Source organism: Natrix helvetica (genome assembly GCF_964273705.1).
Source record: "Natrix helvetica genome assembly, chromosome: 13".
In the NCBI taxonomy this organism is placed as follows: domain Eukaryota; kingdom Metazoa; phylum Chordata; class Lepidosauria; order Squamata; family Natricidae; genus Natrix; species Natrix helvetica.
The window spans coordinates 1,866,062-1,875,198 of record NC_138557.1 but is presented as its reverse complement, the minus strand read 5'-3'; positions in this window follow the sequence as shown (position 1 = coordinate 1,875,198).

Sequence of the window (9,137 nt, the reverse complement as noted above, 5' to 3'; positions counted from 1 at the left end):
AACCGTTAGCAGAAATCATGGGCTCTACCCGCCCCGGCTCTATGGCATCCCATTTAGGACATTTTTTTAGGTAAAGCGCATGTGCGGAAGACGGAATGCATGCACGGACGTCATGCGCAGATGGGGACGCGTGCGTGCTCCCATTTGTGAACCTGTAGTGAGGATAAGTGGGTACCACCGGTGAACAGATCCTTTTTGTTCGATGCGTTCAGACTTCCCTCCCCGCTGCTGGCTCTTACGGGCTGAGTGTGTGTTTTGTAATTAAGCAGTTAATTGCACTGGAGTTCTTGATTAGCTTTGGGGGATGCTGATGTTCTAGCAGGATGAGATGTGTACAGTTCAGAATCATTTACAGAAATTGGAGCTAATTTTGCTGTCTGTGCTTATTACTGCATTAATTTAATTTAGGTTGCTTTTAGCTCATTAACACATCTAATTAATTCGTTGACATCACTATTAAGATGTCTCTTTGAAATTGGCGTCTCCAGATAATCAGGATGGAAGAGGCTGACAGATCAGGCGCGATGCTGGCTGGGAAAAGGGAGGAAGGAGGAGGGGGGAAACAGAAATAATAATAATTATAATTTTTTTTACAAAAAAAAAGCAAAAAGGGAGGTCCGAGGCCAGCGAATGAATTTTCCATTGGAACAGCGTGGTTTCTCCAACATGGCACTTTTGGAAGGCTTTGGCAAGGCTTTTAAGGAGGGGGGGGGCAGATGCTCACAAAGGGGACAATATTGGTGATAGAGACAATATTTTCACCTAGGAAAGAGAGCAACATTTTGTATCATTCCACGGTCCCATTTGTGTCTCTCCTTCCCCGGATATTACCTGTCACGTATTTGGTGCTCTCTCAGCTTGGTGGTTTGCTTCATTAGCCGACAAGGTAACATCATCCAAAATCAACTGTCAATAGACACAGGGGGATCCATCACATCGATAAACCTTTCAGAAGAGACAACACAAAAGCTAAGAAGGAAACCAGAAGAGAGAAAGCATCCTCTGCAGCAGCCTACACCTAGATAAGCAGGGATTAACCCCAGATAAACAATCTAGCAGAAAACAATCAAGGAACTACTACAGCCATCACCAACACTGGAAAGCAAGCTGTTGTACAGAAACAAGGACAGAACCCCGCCCTCATCAGCACTGATGATGTTACCTTGTTGGGTAATGAAATGTCTGCAAGAAAACTAAGCTCAGAGAGAACCTCCATGGCTGAAAACGTGAACTCTAGATGTTCTCTTTCGTTGGACTCAATTCTATGAATTATAATTTTTATAAGTTTGGGGGGGGGGTTCATGGAGAGATGAGGTGATATGGATGATGAAACAGCTTTCTTCATATTCTTGTTTGACCAAGTAGGTACCACCATCAGATATGTCCCATTGAACTCAATGGTCTTGTTCCGTTCCTGAATGAATCCATTCTGCTGTGGTTTATTGACCCAACCCAATGCAATGTGTAAAGCAGATTTGCCTCTTCTGGTCCTTGAAGGTTTCCTTTCCTCCTGTTGCCTGACTTGCCATGACTGCATATATGTGCTAGCCGTTCCCGACTCTAGGGGGCGGTGCTCATCTCCGTTTCAAAGCCAAAGAGCCAACGCTGTCCAAAAACGTCTCTGTAGTCATGTGGCCGGCATGACTAAATAGTGAAGGCACACGGAACGCTGTTACCTTCCCACCAAAGGTGGTTCCTATTCTTCTACTTGCATTTTTTACATGCTTTCAAACTTCTAGGTGGGCAGAATCTGGGACAAGTAACGGGGGCTTACTCAGTTACCCAGCGCTAGGGATTCGAACCTGATCGACAAGCTCAGCGTCTTCGCCACTGTAAGTTGTACAACCAAGCCTTCCAGATGCCCCCAAAGGAGAATTCTGAATCTCTGTCCACAGAGGGGATGAAAGGTGGGATGGGAACATTTTCATTAGCTCAAGAAGAGACAATGTGGTTTGTTGAGGGCCTCATCCAGATATCCTACCCAGAAGTTCCTCCCAAAAGTTCTACCACTACAATGACCTTCAAGGACTCATTTTGCTTTAGATGCTTTAAGTCATTCTCCAATGGCCATCTGTGAAAATAAAGTTTGTCCTCTTTATTTAATTTCCTCTGATATTAGCCACTCTGCTCTTTAGTGTTTCATTAAACCCTTTAGTTTAATAACAGGCTCCCTCGGGGCTCAAATCCAAGACCACGTGAATCCTTGGTAAACAGATGCATCAATTAACCTCAGAATCTCTCGGGCACTATTAGAAGTGAGATGTCCTCAGAAAGTGCATATGGTTGCAATTAGCCTTAAAATACTTGTGTGCCAATAGTTTTCAGTTATTTGTGTGCTCCCGGATCGATCTAACTTATGTTTTGCACATTAAACAACTCTTCTTACTTCATCAATAACTTAAATGCTTAAATTTATTAACTTTTTTTTTTGTTTCCCTTATCATGCTGGGCAAAAACGTCAACTGTTGTTCTCCTAACAGCTCCTGGTCTCATTTTTGTTCCGTCTCCCAAAATTTAAAACCATATAAAACCAGCAACCACCTCTTTCCAGGGACATCAAGGAAGACAGGCCTGAGTTCTCATCCATCACACACAAACATTGTGTTTTTACTTGTTTTTATCTATCAGTTCACCTCCTCCTTGTATATGTCGTATATATGTCTTGGTATATGTTTTGTTATATGTATGTCGATATATTTATTTCCTATGTTTTGTTGTACGCCGCCCCGAGTCCTTCGGGAGAGGGTGCGGCTAAGAAATAAATATTTATTTTTATTATTATTATTATTATTATTATTATTATTATTATTATTATTATTATTATTATTATTATTATTCCATCCATCCTTTTCAGTTCTTGCCACCTGCTTCCCTGTAGCTCATAATTTCTCAACCACCGTGGTTCCTAGGTGAGTGTGGACTTCAACTCCCAGAATTCTCATCAATGGCCATGCAACCTCGGGAATTCTGGGAATACAGAATTCCACACAGCTGTAAGGGTCCAAGGTTGGAAACAGAACTTCGCATAATTCAGTAGTAGAATATTCATTTCTGCATCCAGAAATGGTGCGTTGTAGCCTGCCAGTGGCCACCGGAGCTGGCAGCAGATTCGGACAGTGAGGAGGTTGGGGAGGAACCTGGGCCGGTCCTGGAGTCCGGGAAGGCTCTGATGAGGGCTTTGCATCGGAGGCAGAGATGGGGCCAGGGCCGTCTGACAGTTATCAGCTGCCTTCGGAGTCAGACATCAGTGAGGCAGACAAACAGCTGGAGCCTGTTCCCAGTGTGTGCCTGCCAGTCAAAGGGAACAGCTAAAGGACAGGGGTCAACTTGGGACTAAGGCCACAGATGGGTGATGAATGGCCCCTCCCAGAGGAAATAAAAGAGGAGCGAAAGAGGAGTGGAGTTTGCAGGAGACCATTAGTTTGCTTAATTAGTTCGTGACTCTCCGAGGCTCCTTGCCATGTTTCGCAGATATCGGTCTATCAGCTCTCCAAGATAGATAAGGTCTGTGACTGTAAATCCTCCCTTGAAAGGCTTTGCTGGATGTGAATGAGCAGAATTCACAATCAATTAATAAAAGGGATTTTTGTTGGGACAAGGAGTTTGCTTCGTGCTCTTGGGAAGCCTCGGTCAGAACAAACCAAATTTGGGAAAAAAATGTTGCTCAAAGCCCTGGAGATCGGAGTCTTGAAATCATACAACACGGTAAATCAAGGATGTTTGCTTGTGTCTTCCCAGACTTGACTGTAAATCTTGATTGAGGCTTCCTATGCTGTGTGAATGCAGCCAATGGCAGCTTATTCGATAAGCCACGGCAAAGAAAATGGTAGAGATGGGTGAATTCAGCCAATGCCAAAAATAAACTGTATATTTTTAAGGGTGGTTTTTTGCAGTTATATTTTAAATGCTGTTTTTAATTATCTTGCTAGCAGCACGGAGTGCTTTTTAAGTGGAAAACTGGGATAAGCCACTCTTAAATAAATATAAGACTTTAAAAAGCAGAAGGTAGGGGGAGTCAGCCTTGCTGTAGCATTCGTTGGTTGGGGAGTCCCAGGTTCCAATCTTTCTAGATGTGAATCACCTCCCCTCTCCATTCCCATCTGTCGCTCCTTGTCTTTTCATTTTGGTTGGAGTCTTTTGGATCCGATCAGTCTCAAGGAAGAGAGGTTTTTAAAAACCTGTCCCAACAGACTTTGCAGAGAAAGGGCCAAAGTAAATCAATCTCCGATGTTCTGTCTGTAACCTTCAGTTGGGCAAAAAGGTGCATGGAGGGCATCCGTTTTTGAACCCACCGACCTCAAAGGGGCTAGCTTAAAGACTGCATCTAAACACGGAGATCCAATGGCTCCTGTAGGATTGAAATTCGGCAAAGCTGTGGCTGCTTCAGAGCCGCCATGCGGCTGCGGTCAGCCAAGATTACGCGGTCTTCATTTCCAGTGCTCCTGCCGACTTCCCACAAGGAATGTCAATGGGGAAGCCAGAGGGAAATCGGAAGTCCCTCCCACACTCTGCTTCTTTGCTTGCCTGTGGTTATTCTATGTTCAGGTAAGGGAATAGCTCTGAACAATGGCCCACTGGGTTGTGTGTGTTAGTTCTACTCTAAAACCAAAGTTGGAGTGAATTTAGGATACAATTAAATTGCATGTCCTCCCCCCAGGATGGAAAAAGAGGAATGGAAAAGAGATTGACAAGATCTCTCATGACATGGAAGCAACAGACCAACAAATAAGGGAAGATCTCTTATGGTTTGGCAATATCCCCATTCATGCTAGACAGATATCCCAGAATGCAACACAAGATAGATCCATGAAGGAGCGGGCGGGGGGGGGGGGGGGAAGCATTCCTGTTTTCAATGGCTTCAGATCCTGGAAGAAGGAGTGGATTTTGAGGGGGTGGGGAGGGGTTGCATTCCCTCCAGAGGCTGAGCTGAAAAGTCCTCCCCCATCCTAGCCTGTCTTCTTTCTTTGCCAAGCCCCGAATTCTCGATTCTAGACTCAAATTGAATTTACAATTTGCTTTTGGGCAATGTGTAAATTGGCACTTCATTGATTATTAATGAAGTGCTAATTGCTTGTTGCAACCAATTTTTATGCAAATGTCCCGAGTGCTGTTTGCACAGTCTTGGCAGTTGAAAAAAGCGAAAAAAGGAAGAAGGTTTGGGTGGCCTTCATGTAGGACTGGGGGTTGGGGGGGGGGGGAACCAGAAGAAAAGTCAGCATCTAAGAGGTGGAATAGAGCAGTAAAAAGAGGGAACGCATCCATATTTAGCAATTAGCGGCGTAATGAGTACCTCTCTCTTTTTAATGAATGAGTCTTAATTCAGACTTGGTGGGTTTTCTTTCTAATTGAACCGGAGCCCAACATGAAGGAACATCAAGGCTACGATAAGTCAGTTTTGTGACGGAGGAAAAATATGACACATTTGCCTGGTGAACCATCTAGAATTTCCCTGGTCTTCCACTGGATTTTGTTACAGTCAGTTACTGAATAGAGCTCCTCAGTGTGGCCTAAAAATGCCTGTTTATGAGCCAAGAAGAAGCTTTCTCCAAAGTAGAACCTCTTCGTGGGTGTTTCTCCTACCCTCAGGAGGTGTTCTGACCCAGCCTTCCTTAAAAAGCAAGAAGCAGAGTCCCCTTTTATTTACATGACTGTGAATGCCTTTCATTCACAGTCAGCAAGGCTCAGCAAACAGTCTTTCAGAGGAATGTTTATCCACACGAACCTTATCTCGCTTGGAGAGCTGCCAGATAACTAGTTTCCAAACGCAGGGCAAGGCAACACTTGTCACAGAGTCTCTTATAGTCACAAACAGAACTTTCCACTCTTGAAACGACGGAAGGAACGAATTGCTTCCTGCAAAAGCCCCCTCCCCATTCGCTCCTCTTTTGTTTCCTATGGGAGGGGCCAATCACCTCCAAGGTGTGGCTTTACTCCCAAGTTGACCCTGCTTTCTGAGTTGTTGTTGTCTTTTGGCAGCTCTGCGCATGCGCACACTGGGAACAGGCTCCAGCTGTTCCTCTGCCTCACTGCTGTCTAGCTCCCTCTCTGCCTCGGATGCAGAGCCCTTGTCTGAGCTTTCCTCAGCCCCCAGGACTGGCCCATGTTCCTCCCCAACCTCCTCACTGTCCGACTCTGCTGCCAGCTCTGCTGGCCACCGGCGGGCTACCACAAAAGGTGGCTTCTGATAGGACATCTGTTCTCCAGCTTTCCAACATCAACCTCGCAACAATTTTGCCTTGTATGCTCCGATTCTTCTCTTGAGATTATTTCAGAACTTGACCCTGGATAGACCTTCAGTTTGAGGTTTCTCATGAGCTTCTCTGTTTCTGATTCAGCAAACTGTCCAACAGACAGAAAGACATCAAGATCTACTTGGTGCTGAACAATTTCAGAGGTCAAACAGTTCCAGAATTCAAAGCTGCTAGATTAGAGACCCAACTTTCTTGATCCTTGATCATCATTCTGTTTGGATCTGTTCTTCAGCAACTTTTGGGTAGGGCACAGCTTGCCTGTGTTTCTGGTCTAAAATCCAACTGAGTCCAGCAACAAGCCCTGAAGGTATCGCTTGATCCATACACCTATGGATGTAGATGGAGGCCTTCCTGGGTTTAGATCAGGGGTCAGTAACCTGCGGCCCTGGAGCTGCCTGTGGCTCTTTCATCCTTCTGCTGCTGCTCCCTGTCACCAGTTGGCAGCTCCACCACTAGTCGGGCTTTCGGTTAGGACAGGTAGAGGAAAAAGGATGCAGTGCTAGGAGGTGACTCTATGGTGGGGGAAACCGGACTTCCGGTCGGCTTCAGAATTGAATGGGGGGCTTCCACTCAAAGAGTTTGGTGGCTCTTTGAGTGTTTAAGGTTTCCGACTCCTGGTTTAGATGCTAACCAAAGTTGACCATAGTTCCTTGAATGGAAGACTTCCACGGAGCCATATCAGACATCTCAGAAGAAAGCCTGAATTAGTTACCAAGAAAACCCCCAGGAACCTAACTTAGAAGTCACCACCAAGAGATTGGAAGAGAAAGTATTATGGAGGAGGAAGCTCATCGCAAGAAGAGTTGTGGGAAGAAAGGAGAGCTGGCAATCGGTTGCTAGCTAAAGTGGATGTTATTAGTTGATGTAATGAGATCCCCAACTTGGGAGCCTGAAGAAGTCTCAGTTTTCACCCAGAAGCCACCCAGCTGCTCTTGATTTCCCACCCACCTTTTGCCAAGAGACCGCATTTAGAGTGGGCTCCAACACATTTAAATCCATTTATTGCAAAATTACTTTTTGATAATTACATCACTTGCGCCGTCTCTGTTTCATAATGAAATTAGCAGGAGAGATATTAGAAGGAATATAAAATTATACGAAATATTGAAAAATACTTCTCGTTGGGTTTCGGCTCCCCCTCCTCCCCCCCTCTTCCCCCTCCCCGCCTTCCTCTTGCTGTCGCACAAGCCATCGCTTAACAAGCAAACGAGCCCCCCCCCCCCTTGAATGGGTTTGGGAGGCATCAGGTCTAATTTCATAAAGCCTTTTGTATAAATTAATTATAACGGTTATTGCAGCTTCGCGTTATTAGATTGCAATTTCTTCCCTTATTTTCTTCTTCTTTCCTTTTCCAGGGTGTTAAAAAGAAATTGTTGAAGAGGCATTGTGAAAATGGTTCAAGAGTTGGCACTTCTCTTTGGAGTTTTCTCCCCCCCTCCTTCAATTTTGCCTAAGCGTTTCCATCAAGCCAGCTTCTGAGATTTCCAAACCATTATTGAGGACTGATGGTGAGGTTTCTATGCTGCCCAAGGATCCTACTAAGAGGTCTTCTCCAGAAGACATGGCCAGGATGCAGGTTGAGCTTCCATGCCTAGGATGAAAACCCAAATGGATCTCCCTAGATCCAACTTCTTAACAACCACTTGATTATCACAGTATCTCTTCCTTCGTTATCTCATTTTGGTTGTTTGTCTCTTCTTAACCATGGTTTGCTTATGGTCTGTTGTTGTTGTTAGTTGTGAAGTCGTGTCCAACACATTGTGACCCCATGGACAACGTTCCTCCAGGCCTTCCTGTCCTCTACCATCCTCTGGAGTCCATTTAAGCATGCCGACTGCTTTGGTGACTCCATCCAGCCATCTCATTCTCTGCCGTCCCCTTCTTCTTTTGCTCTCCATTGTTCCCAGCATGAGGCTCTTCTCCAGGGAGTCCTTCCTTCTCATTAGGTGGCCAAAGTCTTTGAGTTTCCTCTTCAGGATCTGGCCTTCTAAAGAGCAGCCATGGTTGACCTCCTCTAGGACTGACCGGTTGGATGGCCTTGCAGTCCAAGGGACTCAATGCAGGAGTCTTCTTCAGCACCAGAGTTCAAAGACCTCCATTCTTTGGCACTCGGCCTTCCTTATGGTCCAACCTTCACAGCCACACATTGCAACTGGGAAAACCATAGAAAATGTGCTATGACCTGTCTGTCTTGGGGGGTGGGGGGCTGCACAGCATAGCTCATAGCTTAATTGAGCTACACAATCCCCTTCGCCACGACAAGGCAGTAATCCATGAAGGGGGTTATGGTCGACTTACAGTCTTTAAACCTTTTTGACATTCTTTCCACGTAGGGACGTTACTCTGTTATGTGACCGAGCTGGAGAAGAATTACCTTTTACCTGCCCAGCCATTTATGCAAATTTGGTTGTGGATTTAATCAACTGCAACTCCAACAATTCATCACCCTGATGACAGACCTCAAAACCCTTAAATATCTCTGATTCCGGCGGTACGTGTTAGTAAGCAAAACTGATTAATCATGTAATTTTAGGGCTGAATTGAGTAGCCTTTGCCGGGGCCGTGTTCAGATGAGGACTTGCCTTCCCCGTGGTTGGCTCACTCACTCACTCTCTCTCTCTCTCTCTCTCTCTCTCTCTCTCTCTCTCTCTCTCTCTCTCTCTCTCTCTCTCTCTCTCTCTCTCTCTCTCTCTCTCTCTCTGTGTTTTATGTGTGCTTGTGTGTAAGTGCACACACACACTGCCACTAGCAACTTAGGTGTTTCCACTGTTTCACGCTGTACAGAATTGTGGTGTCTTGGTGTTCCTTGCTTGGCAATGTGTCCAGGGCAATGTGTTGCGTCATTAAAATCCGCGTCTCCATGGTTGCTCCACTGCTGTGGAGACA